Source organism: Thunnus thynnus, chromosome 22, assembly GCF_963924715.1.
Source record: "Thunnus thynnus chromosome 22, fThuThy2.1, whole genome shotgun sequence".
NCBI lineage: Eukaryota > Metazoa > Chordata > Actinopteri > Scombriformes > Scombridae > Thunnus > Thunnus thynnus.
Window position 1 is genome coordinate 24,802,451 of NC_089538.1, and position 15,293 is coordinate 24,817,743.

A 15,293-nucleotide genomic window follows, 5' to 3' on the forward strand; every position below is an offset into this window, starting at 1 on the left:
TGAGTGGGAGGAAGGACTCGACTGACAAAACACCCCCCCCCACCCCCCCCCCACCGCCCGCCTGCAGGCACAAACGTGCATATTGTAGCTCTTTAAAAGAAAAGTCTTTTCTTCCCTCTCTGCTCTCTCAGGCTGCTGCTGTCATCATCATCATCATCATCTGTGGTGCATCTTCCTCTGTGTTTTAATCCCAGACGCTGTGACTGGCAGGCTCATTACAGCGAGGCTTCAAACGCTGACAAGGAAAAAGAATCGACTGCGTGCCGCCGCGGTGACAAATATAGACCACGGGCACGTTACTAAGTTTCCTACCGAGGAGGGTTTCCATGTGTGAGTGTTAATATATGTGTGTGTGGAGATTTAAGACAACCGTGGGAAATGAAATTCCCTCGGACTGACGGAAAGAAAGAGTGTGTGTGTGTGTGATCTGTGTTATATAACCGTGTGTGCGTGTTGGGTAGATGAAGCCTTGACTCTGATATTCACACTGCTGGTGGTCCCTGACAAGTCTAATCTGTCTTCTGACGGGGGACGTTCGGCGGCGGCGGCAGAGGGAATCCACGCCGCTGTAAAGTCCTGCAACATCAGCAAGAACCAAACTTCCACCACAAAAGAGCAGAGTTTTAAAACATTTAGAAGTCCGACATGAATTGATCAAATTCTGTTTTCTCAGCAGAAATATTCCCCCCCCAAAAAATTAAAACATTTCAAGAAGGTTTTGGAGATTTGCAGGTTTTAAATCGCATTGAAATGACTGTAAAGAGCCTAATTAAAAAGTGAATACTGTCAGTGGAACTCTGTTTAAACAACAGTTCCATGTGTGCAGGACCATGATTAATTGATTAATTCAACACAGTGGCTTCGCTCATCTGACTAACAACAGAGGGACTAGTGCTCTTAATAGGCCCTTTAATGAGGTCAACACACAAGCTATTAAATAATCTATCACAGTGCAACGAATATGTCCCACAAACGCCATGTTGGATGAATGAAGAGGAGAGACTCTTCCTCTGTCTTATATCTGTGCAGCACATACTGGATATATTATACAATGATGTAAAGCTCCGTTCGGGTTGGATTTGTTTCTCTAAAGGAGGTTTGGTGGTTTTAACATCACCTGCTGCTCAGTGGGATGTTTTTCACCTTCAACCACAGTAATAATTACACTGTTTTTCAGTGAACTTGCTGCTCCTCCTGACATTTAAATCCCGTCGGTGGGGCAGAAACCAAGCGGCAACGTCTGGGGCTGTAAAATGAAGCCAATGCAGAAGTGCCAAACCTGCAGTTCCTTGAACGGCCTCTTGAGGCTCCGGAAGCGAGTCAATCCCCATAGACCCCCATGTTAAAATGCCCAACTTTACAGCAGAAATAAACATGTTTACAGCCTGGTACAAACAACGGTTTTGGTCTCTGTAGCTAATTTCCTCTTTCATGACAACTGTACGGGGGGTGAATTTTTTTATAACTTACCCGTTTAAATGTTATTAAGCCATAAAGTTCTGCATAATGAAGAACATGGCTGCTTTGAGTGACAGGTCCGCCAGCTGCTAGGTGGCTTGTTTCAGCCATTCGGCCTGCCTCTTCGCCCATTTTTGATTGGCTGGGAGTTAGGCAGCGTCACTCACTACCAAGATGGCGACGGCCGGAGCGGCTCACTTTGAGCTTCAAAACCGCTCTTCAGAAACCAACGGGTGACGTCACGGTAACTACGTCCATATTTTTATACAGTCTTTGGGTGAAACGTTCTTGTAGTTTAAAGTGGATCTCTGAGTTTTTTCCTTCCGCTACAAAAATATTTTTGCTAATCTGACAGATGGAAACATGCTAACACCGACATATCGGCCCGTTTGGGAACTGATACGACGACAGAAAAACATAAACGCATCAGGGGAACGAGACCCTGTTGTGATGTCAGCTACAGATTCTTGTTTGAGTCTTGTTTTTACATCATATTTTGTCAAATAGTCTCCATTAAAAGTCATGTGAATCATCTGTTAGCAGCTCCTGTTTGCAGTGTAACATGATGTACAGACGACTATCACTGCATCACTGTGATACTGAAGAAAACTCGTGATGATTCTCAGGCAGGTTGCTGTTTCTTCTCTGATGTCTGACTGGATTTATGGGGGTTTATTGGTGATGGACATTGGAGATAATGATATCCTCTGGGAGCATGAAGACCAACACACACTGGTTGATATTTTCGAAGCCTTGGTGCGCGTGTCGAGTCCCCCAGAAATAATTCCAACACATTCGGCGGTTCGCTGCTGTGTTTTGGATTATTACTCTGTAGGAAAATACTTGAGGCAGAGATGCAAAGTTTTCATTCACCTGATTAAAGATGAAGAAGATTAAGGTGTGTGGAATATTCTCTGTGAAGTTCTGGAGATTTTAGTATCAATGTTTTAACACTGATGCCATTACGGACATCTGGACAAACCGGTGAGTCCATTTAAATTCATGAAGCAGCTTTTTGTTTTTCAGACTATTTCATGTTTTCCTGAATGTTATAGGCTGTGTATTCTCAGCGGGAAGCGGTTTAAAGTGTTTTCATATTTCTATTTCAGTCAAGCGCCGCAGGAACAAGTTGTGATTTTTAAGCAGGTGCTTGTTCTTCTGATACAGGAGGGTTTTCTATCAGAGGGCAGAAGTTTAAAAAATTGAGTGTGTGTGATGTTGGATGAGACCTGCTGCGAGCTGCACTTCAGTCCATCTCACTCGCCGGTGAACTGACACGACCCTCCGTGACCCCGCCTACAGGATGTGTGTGCCGGCCTAAAGTCACACTGAATGATATCAGTATGTGTTTCACGTCCGTGTGTCCAGACTTGACGGATATATCTCTGCCTCACCTTCAGCTCTCCGGGCGAGGCTTCGATCCTGCTGGACGTCCACGTCCATCAAACACCGGATGCTGTCATTTCACTTAGAGTTAAATTACAGAGAAGAACAGTGAATATTTCATTCCTCGTCTCCCCTCTGCGATGCTCTGAATGTTCTGTTCTGCTTCCAAAATGGTCACACATATACTAACTCTGGCATGACAAAGCCACACATCATTGCACTTTGGATTAGCACCCTGCCAACACACACACACATGCATCACTGAACCGAACTCTTACACACACTGTCAACATGCGATATCCTCTCCACACCACCCAACACATGCATATGTGCAGCATAAGTTCCTGCACACACACACACACATATGAAACAGACCTCCTGACGACACTCACACATGACTGATGATGTAAACTGTGACCCACAGCGGATAGTGGACTCCAGATTCCTCAAATTCCTCTGTCGCTGTGAGTTTCATCACCAGCTTCTTCAGGGCGATTCTATTTGAAGGAGAAGCGCCGTGTAGCTTAATCTGACTCATCAATATACATGAGTTTGGCTTTATACGCTGTGTATTATGCATTGATGGTGTTTTTATGGGTTTTTACTGCACCTCATGTTTTTTAATCCTCCTAAATTCTTTTATATCTTCTGATTTTATTTCACTTCATTCCCATATTTATGTTACTGTTCTTGCATAATGTCTTTTGTACTTTTGTTGTGCATTGTGTGTTCTGCATTTTAAATTCATTTGTTTCTGAGTGCTACACTAATAAAATGCAATATTAATGAAAAGTTTAAAGTTAAAATGTTGGCGGAGGTAGCAGAGGGTGTGTTTTAATAATCCAGGTACCGACCACCAGAGCAGCTACTCTGTCAGAAATACAACAGAAGAAGAAGGACTGGGGTATTTGTTTACAGCGCAGCCAAACAAACAGCAAGCTAAAATAGACTAAACACAACAATATCGTCCGACACGGTTTCCATTGTCATGTTCTGCATCTTATCCAGTATCAGTGAATCCCATCCTGGATTGGTGGACTTCTCCAATAACAATGGAAATTAATATATAGAGAAGCATTTACAGGATGTAAATACAAGGAAAATCACAATTATCCCCTCCAGTAAAACATGTTTAATCACCAAACATTGTGCTGCAACGTGCATAAATGTTCCAGATCTGTTTCAGAAGTTCAGACCTGCAGCTTCAGAGCAGAAACTCTCCGGATGAAACCTCCTGATCCAGCTGTGATGACTGCTGGGAGACTCCATGTGTGAATGTGTGGAAACAGCCTGAGAGCTCTGCAGTTCTTTAAAAAAAACAAAAAAAACCAAAAGATAAAGATGTTTCCTGAGGCAGATTTATTAAATGTGACTAACAGCTTGTTATTTAGCTTCAGCATTTAGTTCTGTCTGCCTGTCAGGAGAATGACTTTGTTCACTGTGATATCTTTATCCGCCGTTTTCTGTGTGATGGATGAAGACAAAGTACCTTCATGCATGACTGGCGGTTATTTTACTGCACAGAAAAATTCAACCAGTCAGGCTGAAAAATAATTTATTTTGTTTCCGTGAGCCGTATTAACAGGAGTGCACTGTGCTGTAACTGGAGCATAAATGACTATGTGATGTTTTTTTTTCTTCTTATATTTAATTCTTATTATATTTTACGTACGTACTCACAGATTTATTTTACTAATCAGACTCTAGTGACCTCAAATCTGCGATTTATGTTGTTAGTTGTGCTGCCGGCCATAACAGAGTTCATAGGAAATTTAATCCTTCATGTGTATTATCTGATTTTTAGTCCTTCAGGCTGCTGGTCCTTTGAAATATCTCAACAACTATTGGATGGGTTGATATGAAATTTGGTTCAGATATTCACGTTCCCCAGAGGGTGAATCCTACTGACTTTGGCTGACCTCTAAAACTTCAGCAGTACTGTAAGATTAATGCTAACATAGCATGCTAGTGTGAGTATCCACAGTGTGTCCACACAGTCATTCAAAAGTCTGTGTGAAGCTTCTATTCAGCTTCAGCAGTCTGAGTTAGTCATATCAAGTGGATATCTGACACATTTACAGTCTTTTTAACCATCAAATTCCCTCTTTGTGTTTCCTCGGACAGTGTTTCCCTGTTGAGCTGCAGGTGGAAGTATAGTAACAAGAAGTAATATTTCACCTCTAGGATTATCGAGTCATTTGAAGGGAAATTAGAGTTGGGTGTTTCAATCAATGGGATGACAATTAAGTGAGAGTCTGGGAGGCCCTGTCTTATTCAAAGAAGAGAAATCTGTGTCTTCACTATCAAACTCTGAGCTTCACAACACAGGTTTGTGGAAGTGTGTCATGGCTCAAACAAAGGAGATTTCTGGAGCTTAGCAGGCTGGAAAGGGTTACAAAACCATTTCTAATGAGTTTGGACTCCACCAGTCTGCTGTCAGGCAGATTATGTACAAATGGAAGACATCCAACACCATTGTTTCCCTCCCCAGGAGTGGTCGAACAACAAAGATCACACCGAGAGCAGGCGTGTAATACTCTGGGAGGCCACAACGGACCCCAGGGTAACGTCTAGGAAACTAAAGGCCTCTCTTGCAGTGGCTACAGTCGATGTTCATGAGTCCACCATCAGGAGAACATTGAACATCAATGGTGTTCATGGCAAAGTTGCAAGGAAAAACCCACTTCTCTCCAGAAAGAACATGGCTGCAGTCTATGGTTCACTCAAGACCACGTGGATAAACTAGAAGATGATTAAAACAATGTCCTGTGGATGGATGAGACCAAATTTGAATGGCTTGAATGAGAAGCTTTATGTTTGGTGATGATCAAACACTGTATTCCAGCATAAGAACCTGAACCCATCTGTGAAACATGGTGGTGGTAGTATCATGGTTTGGGCTGCTTTGCTGCCTCTGAACCAGGACAGCTTGCAATCATTGATGGAGCTGTGAGTTTCGAGTCGTACCAGCAAATTCTACAGGAAAATGAACTGAAGATCAACAGAAAGTGGGTCATGCAATAAGACAACATCCTTAAATACACAAATCTACCAAAGAATGATCAGAGCAGAAGAAAGTCAAGTCAAAGTTCTGACCTTAATCCTATAGAAATGTTGTGGAAGGACCTGAAACATGTAGTTCATGTTGAGAAGCCCACAACATCCCTGAGTTGAGACTGTTCTGTAAGGAGGAACGGGCTAAAATCCCTCCGAGCTGATGTGCAGAGCTGATAAACAGTTACTGAAACGTTTGGTTGAAGTTATTGCTGCAAAAGGGGGTCACACCAGTTACTGAAAGCAAGGGTTCACATACTTTTGCCTCTCACAAATATGTAAGATTGGATCATTTTACCCAATAAATAAATGAAAAAGTTTAATGTTTTTGTCTCAAAGAGTTCCTTTTATCTAGTTTTAGGTGTAAAAATCTGATCACGTTTCAGGTCACACTGATGCAGGAAATTCTAAAAGGTTCAGAAACTCTCACTGTGCAGAAGTTTTAGGCACTAGAAGTAAAGTGAGGATATTTTAAAAAATAATGTCACGAACAGTTTTAACTTTACACTTGATAAAAAAGTTGAGCAAACAGAAACCTTAATGAAATCAATATTTGACTCCTTGTTCTTCTTGTTGCTGAAGATAGTTCTCTATGAGTGGATGTTTGGGCTCGTTGTCATGCTGCAGGATACATTTGGCAGCGATCAGACGCCTCTCTGTCGGTGCTGTATTATAGATACGAATCGAAATATCTAAAGTGCCTAAAACCTTTGCACAGTACTGTATCTAAAAAGACAATATGAAAAATGAATAAAATTGAGATAGACATGGATATGTGTTGAGACAGTCTGCAAGTGTTTCAACTTTAAACATAAAGGATCTGTGCGTATCCCAGAGCTTTATGGATCTGCTTCATACAAAGACGAGAAAGAAAAAGTTGAGAGACTGGAGGGAAATGAAAGAAAGAGTCGGAGCTGAACACAAACACACACGGTCGGTGTGTCTGTTGCTAGCTAGCTTACAGCTATTTTGCTCCATTGACTATTTGAAGGAATTAATTAAATTCATGCAAGTGATGTGAGGCAAAAAAAAAAAATCACTTTCTGCCTGAACACACGTTTACAGATGTATTTTGCTTCACTTTAACTTTTTTTTTGTGTGAAAAAGGGAAAACGCAACAAGCTAACGAGACCTGTCTTCTCTCACTGTTGTCTGGACAAAGATGACGTCTTTATCCCATCAGTAGAACAGTAAAAATCTAACAATAGCAAAGTTTTTGTTTCTTGGTGTTTAAATGAGCATCTGCAGACTTCTGGTCTTTGGAAACAGGAAGGTGATTTAAGTGAAAATCTATTTAACTTCTGACACGTATAAATTGCAGCACGCTGTGTTGATCGCCGCAGACACGCCTCCGGCCTCGCCACCGTGAAACAAATCATGAGCTCGTGTGGTGAGTAATCGATAGACATCATATCTACACATTTATTGATCCTGAGGAACAGCCTGCGGTCCGTTTACAGGCTGGTTTTCCAGCTGCAAAACACACACAAAGATGCTCAGACAAACATTAAAGAGTTGAGTTTCTGTCTCTGGAGGATTTGCAGCTTTTTGATCAGAAGCCAGATCACTTACGATCTTTTTCATGTCAACATTTGAATAAAGATTTTCCCTCCTTCTCTCTGCAGCCTGCGCTTATAAAATCATTGCTCTCCTCCTCTTCTTCATCTCCTCTCTTATCCCTTCATCTCTTAAAGCTCCTACATCTTTCCCTGCTTCTCCTCCCACAGTTTTCTCTTCTTTCTTTCCCTTCAGCCTCCTTCCTTCTGTCTCTTACACTCTCCTCCTCCACCAGCTTCTCTGTTCCTCCTCCATTCCTCTCCTCCTCTTATTCCTCCTTTCAGCATTTTCTCCTCTCTTACTGCCCCTTTCCCTTTTCCTAATCTTCCAACATTTTCCTCCATCTCTGTTTCTGCTCTCTCTGCTTCCCACCTCTTCTCCAACAACAACCACTTTCATTTACTTCTCTCTCTCTCTCCATTTTTTCCACCTTCTCTTTTTTAAAACAATTTCTTCTTCTCCCTAAAACCCACCACCTCTTCCTCCCCTCCTCCTCTTCCTCCTCCTCCTCGCTTCCACCCCCCATAAAGGAGAGAAGAAAATAAATCCTCCGCTAGGCTTTTACGCGCCGCGCGTAAAGCGCTTCACTCCCGGATCCGTGTCCAGAGCGCACGGACGGAGACACCGGCGGCGTAGAGGAGAGAGAGAGAGAGAGAGAGAGAGAGAGAGAGAGAGAGAGAGAGAGAGAGAGAGAGAGAGAGAGAGAGAGGAGGGGGAGGAGGAGGAGAGGGGATCGCTCACGTTTCAAATCCTCAACTAAAAGCCCTTCTTTCTCCTTCCACTTCTCCTGTGTTGAGGACGCTGAATCTGTCGGACATGTTCGGGTCTTCAGAGCGCTTCCTCTGCGGGACGCGTGGCCGAATATAACAGCTGGTTCCGCGGATCCAAAGTGGCAGAAACGTGCCACTCTGAAGAGGAAATTGTGTGATTTTAATAATAAAAAAACAGGAAAATTAAAATAAAAAAGGGAGATCCGGCTTAGATATAAAATAAATCAGACAGAGAGAGAGGAGGCAGTGGTGGGACGGTCGCACGCGGAGCCAGACGATGGGGATTTAAACTCGCAACCATCTCCAGACATCCGGCTGTTGATACGCATCTGTGTTTCATGGCAGCCGGGATCCGAGTGACAGTCTGCGGGGTTTCAGTCCGGGCTGCTGGGGGAGCAGAGAGGAGCGAGCCGGGGTCAGTGACCGCTGCCGGGACCCGAGCTCCGTCCTAAAGACCTCGGAGACACCGCGAGACACAGAGGTCAGTGTGTCAGCCGCACACGCGCGCGCACACGCTCAGTGCATATGTGATATAGGTTATATTGTGAGTGTATATATATATACACAGCTGCACGTTTATACAGGCACGCGCAGGTATGAGGTGGTAAACACACACACACACACACGTGCGCAGATGCATTTGGAAGAACGCGCACATCAACATCACACAGTAATCACTCACACGCGCCTATAGTCTGCACGTGCATGTGATATATATATATTGATACACGGTACCTACAGCTCGCGCGCACACGCAGAGGAAACGCACGTGCTTAGAGACAAACAGAAACACTGTAGAGTCCGATGGAAACCACGTATCTCCAAGTTTGATGATTTTTAACATGATTTTATCAGATAGATTGATTGATTGATAGATTGATTGATTGATAGATATTATTAATCCAAATGGAAAATTGCAGCTACAGCAACCAACAACACGCAGAGGAACACAAGGAAAAAAAACAAACAAACAGAGTAGAAATACTCTATTACAAGTATAAATCCTCCATTATAACCAGTACATTCATGTTTCAGCTTTATGTGGAGCTCATTTAAGCGACTTTATGTCCAGCTGCTTCTGTACTCAGTTACTTCTCACCACTGACTCTCTGATTATCTCATTAAAGCTTCTTGGATTGTTAATTAAAAGCTCAAAATATAAGTTCTTATCACAGAAAATACAGGATTTGGAGATACATGGTTTTCACAGGTAGTGTTGGCATGCTGTTTAATGACAAGCACAATAGATGTGAGTGCCACACACACACACACACACACACACACACACACACACACACAAGCCTAAAGCAGCTCTTCTTCTTCTCCTCTCCAATGATGAGGAGAAGCCGGAGGAGGCTTCAGCTTCTCCTGAGATGTTTTGGTCCATCACTGATTTATTTTCACCACTGTGTGCTCCGTGAGCTTTATTCAGCAGCTAATATATCGCACCGACTCTGGAGACGACCTTAAAGTTACGATATCTGCCTGAGATGAGAAACTTTCATATGTCCGACTGTGATGTCTCTGCAGAGCAAAAGATCAAACAGGAAATAGCCTGAATTGTTATCTTTTTAAAAAAAATCATATCAGGAGCTTAATGAGGCGCAGTGTTTCCCTCCAAGCTGACAGCTGGTGACCCACTTCTAATAATGCATCACACTGGACAAATTTTAATATCCTCACCAGCAGAAAGTCTATGACTCAGCAGGTTTGGAAGATTATATGTTGGATGATATGACGGGAAATACAGGAACTCGTCACGTCATACTTCTGTAGTTTTGGTTCGTTGGTTCGTAAAAAACACTGAAATGCACAAAAAGAGTGATTTCTTTTACATGTGATTTGGTGAAAGTTGTATCTTTTAAAACAGATGTTTAATGCAGATGCACAAGAGCCTGACATATATTGTTCCATTTCCTGCAAAAAAAAAAAAAAGCAATCTGTTAATTTCTCTGTAGATTAGAAGGTTTAGTTGTCCAGTTGAAATGTTCTGGCTGTGAGATGTGGTTGAAAGCTCCAGAAAAGGCTGCTAAATGGACCTTGAGTCAAGATTATTTTGCTAAACTGTGATTTCCACAGTGAGGACGTTTCACAGTTATGGCTCCGATAGATTCAGTATTAAACCCAAACCACTTTAAATCCCTCATCAAATCTGCCAAAGTAGTCGTTTATATTGTTAGAAGTAAGGAAATGATCTTTAGAAAAAGGTTCAAGAAGAAGATTTTGAAATAAAAATGAACATAAACTCAAGTTTCTGCTCTGAGATTCACCTCTGAACCTTCTGGAAAGCAAAGTTTGGGCTCCAGATGTTCAAAACGTAATGAGTTCAAATAAAACTTTGAAGTGTTGGGAGTCCTTGGAAAGCAGAAATCATCATCTCACATCTCCAGCTGATTGTGACTGACGGAGTCTTTTACAGTTGTTAAATGTCAGGGGGGGGGGGTTCGGGGGGGTTTCTGTTTCCTTCTGACTCTGTGAAATGTTGCTCTGATTGATTAGAGCGAAGCCGTCGAGCTCGTTCTGACAGATCCTGACATCGTCTCATGTTCGCTGAACTGCAGCTTCACTGTGAAATTAATCTTTCAGCCTTTTTTTTTTTTTTCAGGCTGATTTAATCTGCTTGTGTTTTGTAATTCTGAACAGAAGCAAAACCTTTTATCCTGTTTTTTTTTATCAAAAAATAATGAGCGTTTTTAATGAACATATCTGCAAAATATCCCCTGACAACATATTTCAGTTGTTTTCCTAGTATCTGCTTGTAGCAACTGAAGCATGATTAATCCTTTTTAGGGTTTTTGTTTAAGCTTTCGCAGCAGTTAGTTAAAGTTAAACAAAGATCAGAGTCTTTGTTAAATATTAAAGAAATCAAAAGTGACTTGAAGCACGAGACAGGACGTGTTTACTTTATTAATATTTAACTGATCTTAACCAAAGTGCTTTTGTTGCCTAAACATAAGCACCTGCAGGACTCAGGATGCCCTGATGTCCAATATTTACACTGCAAATCACCCGTGTTTCCTTCAAAACATCACCTGCTAATTAAATCAGTAGCATTTAAAGGTTGCAGCAGTTAAACTTAAAGGATGTGGCTGGTAGTTTTCTCTACTGTGTATCTTATTCCTCCGTTGTTTTCCTAAAACTATAAATCAAACACATCAGTGAGTCTCACCGCTGCTCTGAGTAACATCTTCCTTCATCATGAAGAGTTTGGTCGCGTCAGTTTGTTTAGAAACGGCTCCGAAGACTAATAACAGCGATCACGTCACAGTCACGTTGTGAGTCTCTGGAGAGTAGTCCTGTGTACAGAACTGTAGTCCGTTAACAGAGCTTCACTAGCTTGTTGTGCTTCAGATCACAACCTCTTGACTTTGAAGTTCTCTGAGAGATTTATAGGTTGTGTTTTGTAGTAAAATGAGTTAGCAAAGCTGTACACAGAACCACGTTCCTGCACATGCTCAGTAGCGTCTGCCTTAAACAGAACTACTCTCCAGAGACTGAAAACGTGATCGCTGTTATTAACTCATCAATGGAGGTCTACGGCACAGAGGAAGAAGATATATCAGGCTTTAAATCACCAGTAATCCTTTAAGTTTAGGCTCAGCTGCTACAACGTTTACATGCTACGCAACGTTTCATGTTTTTGTCTGTTAAAAGCATAGACTGTATAAAAATATGGACGTAGTTACCGTGACGTCACCCGTTGGTTTCTGAAGAGCGGTTTTGAAGCTCTCAAAGCGAGCCGCTCCGGCCGTCGCCATCTTGGATTTTTGGAGCCAGAAGTGACCGTATTTGGACGAGAGGGTGGCGCTAACACTAGCTGTTAGCTTGGTTAGCATGGTACATTTACCGTCTATGGTTAATTGTGATAATGCTAACGCTAATGCTAATTTTCGCTAGCGAAAAACAGGCTCAAAACCCTTAAAACAAAATAAACTTCATGGTTCCACCGCTACACCTGTACTCTGTGACTCTGGGGTTACGCCCATAGACTGACGTCACCCGTTAGTTTCTGAAGAGCGGTTTTGAAGCTCAAAGCGAGCCGCTCCCGCCGTCGCCATCTTGGCAGTGCGTGACGCTGCCTAACTCCCAGCCAAGTTGCCGCTTGGTTAAAAGTGAGAGTAAATCAGCTTAAAAGGCAACGACAGACATGATGCACTTTTTAAAAACTCAAGGCAGAAATCTACAGTTTAAAAATGTTATTGATCGTGACAGTTTAGAGCCATCTGTTTCTTTTTTGCTAATAACCAAAAATTGATTGAAGAGGTTTTTTTTTGGACTCTCAGCTTAATGAATCCAGATGTTTCGTCACCTTGTGATGAATCAGAAGCCAGGAGAGAGTGTGTGTGTGTGTGTGTGTGCAGCTGTTAGACGCACGTCATCGTCTCTCCAGGACCGGCGCCGTTTTCTCTCAGCAGACGCCTGAAAGTGACAAGTGTAACCGTTTGCACGGTTACGTAATCACAACAGCCTGCAGCTCTCCTGCTGTGCCGAGGTCTTGCCGCCAATCGCCGTTTAATGGCCCCCCACTGCGAATGTGTGTTGCCAGATACCAGCACACACACACACACACACACACTGCATATGTGCAAAAACACACACCATGATCCAGGATGTAGACACATGTAAACACCAAGTGAGGTATCGACTAGTCACTTTATCTCTCTTTCTGTTTCTCCTCGTTGTCTCACTATCTGTCTAATGAGAGCGCCATGGTTACAGATGCTGGGCAATTAAAGCCGCAGGGTACAGTGTGTTTATTGTATCTCTGCACACACACACACATGCAGTTTTAGCCCCGCCTTTCTTCCCTCCATCACCTGTCAATCATCCTGACTGTCCGCCTCTTGTCCTCAAGGGTTCATAAGTCCTCTCAACATATGAAGTGATGTGTTTGTCTCCTATCAGAAAGTAAATTGGATGAAGGACAAATGTTTGCTTTTTACTGTCATAAAACGTCGAGCAGTCATTCATAATGTCACTCGAATTGTCCCCTTTTCTTTATTTATAGATGCTCATAGATTATATTTATTATTCAAGGACCTCAGTGAGCTGGGGGGGTTTTTTCCATCGGGAGATTAATTTTGTAGCTGTGAAGCTCTGAAAACCAAAGTCAGGGTGCAGTAACAACAAAAGGATGGAAATGAGGAGATCAGAGAGGTGATGAGGAGGTGTAGGGAAGGATGTAAGTGGTAACAGGATGGGGAGAAACTCAAAGGAAGAGGTATAGGGAGGGACAGGAGGGAGTAAGGAAGGGAAAAACGGGGGGTAAGAAGAGGAGCTGTAGGGTAGGAATAGTGAGGCAAAGGGGAGGCGAGGAGGGAGAGAGAAGCAAAAGGATAAGAAGAGGAAGGGAAGGGAAGGAAGTAGTGAGGGAGAGGAATAGAAAAGGAGGAGAGGAGGTGGTAGGGGACACCAGGGAGAGACAGGAGGACGAAGGAGAAGGAGGAGGTAAATGAGGGAGGAGAGGAAAGGTTAGAGGAGGACTGAATCTGTAGCTCCAGCTGGACTTCCTAGATTGTAGAAAGGAGAGTGTAAGAGGGGGAGACAGGAGAGGAAAGGATGGAAGGAGGAGGAGGAGGAAAGACAGGAGGAGGAAGCAGAAGGTGTCACATTAGTGGACGAACATGTTGTAATTAATTTTCCTATTATTCCCTCCATCATCTATCTCATTCATCTATTTGCTCTGGAGGAACGGCGCCTCCTGTGGCCTCCAGCCTGCCTGTGATAACAACCAGTAAAAACCAGTTATTATTCTGATTATCTTGAATGTTTCCTTCTTAATTTTAGTTATTTTTTTCCTACATTTTCCTAAAGCTACATGTGCTTTAATATGAATTAGTCCCTGTGAGCTGCTGTAATATCTTTTATTTCATTGTTTCATCAGTTCAGCTTCATTTAACAATCTGTATCTCGGCCCTTTTCCCTTCAGTATCTCTCTCCTCTATCTCCGTCCATCCCTCTCTCTCTCTCTCTCTGCCAGTCTGTTGCCAGGTCTCTCGCCCCCTCACCGTCATCCTCCTCCTCTCTCTCTCTCTCTCTCTCTCTCTCTGTTTTACTGCCCTCCAACTGTCGACAACACGTGTCCTCCGTGTCCCTGTTTCTCTGAGCGAACACACTCACACTGGCAGGCGTGTTCAACAGTGATTCTGGTTTTGGAGTCTCTGAGGACTGTAAAGGTTTCAGGGGAGGAAACACGAGTGCTGCCATGATTTAAGAGAAAATGTCACAGATAAATCAAGGAAACACTGTCTTAAAAAAAAAAAAAAAGTACAGTGTGTGTAGATGTGTTCAAAGAATTTGTGTCCTCTATTTCACATCAGTGGAGCTATTTCTGCAGTTTTCCCATCATTCTCAGTGCTTTTCCATTCCCACCTGCCACCCCCCCCCCCCCGTCCCTGAAGAAGATAAACATGCTGGATGTTTTCGTCGTCCTTTCGCTCCTTTTTAAAGAAACACCAAAGGCTTTAGCGCCCTCTTCCTGTTTTGTACCGTACAGCTATCCAGTGGATTTCCCTCCGAATGAGGGACTGAGTGGAAAATGTAGATCAAATTTCTTCATCTTTAGAAAAAACATGTACATAACGTGTGTATTATATTTGTCTGTTTCATCTGGATGAATGGTTTATAAATGTTAGCATACCTTTACGTTTTGTGAAATCAACCAACGGGGCAGTTTGAGTCCATTGGCGCCCATATGGCATCACTTCCTGTTAATACAAAACGGCGGTATACATTTCATTCTTGTTAACTAAATCCAAAAACAATATAGTTTTAATGCAGCATACTCTTCACTCAAGACTAATGCCGGGATCAGACTACATGATATCTTTGTCTTTCATGATGGTCACCATGTCAGATTAATTCTTGGTGTGTCTTGGTTGAGGTACAACCCCGACCAATCATCATTAACGACCCTGTGAAAGTTCATAAGTCGTCGAGGAGGAGAGTCAAGAAACTGTCAATCATGGCTACAGAAGCTCTGTGTGATGCTGTAAAGTCACAAAAGAAAGAAAAAGTGATTGTGGACCCGTTACTGGGTGTCAAGAATATTACATAAACCATTACATT

General features: G+C 42.7%; 1 protein-coding gene across 1 annotated transcript in view; it reads left to right on the forward strand.

Moving 5' to 3' along the window:
* The first annotated feature begins 8,160 nt into the window (after positions 1 to 8,160).
* The window catches only part of npy2rl (neuropeptide Y receptor Y2, like), a 66,259-nt gene continuing 59,126 nt past the window's right edge, over positions 8,161 to 15,293 (forward strand). Inside the window, exon 1 of the mRNA XM_067579959.1 lies at positions 8,161 to 8,706. The gene's annotated coding sequence lies outside the window, so the exon portion shown is untranslated. The remainder of the gene's footprint in view (positions 8,707 to 15,293) is intronic.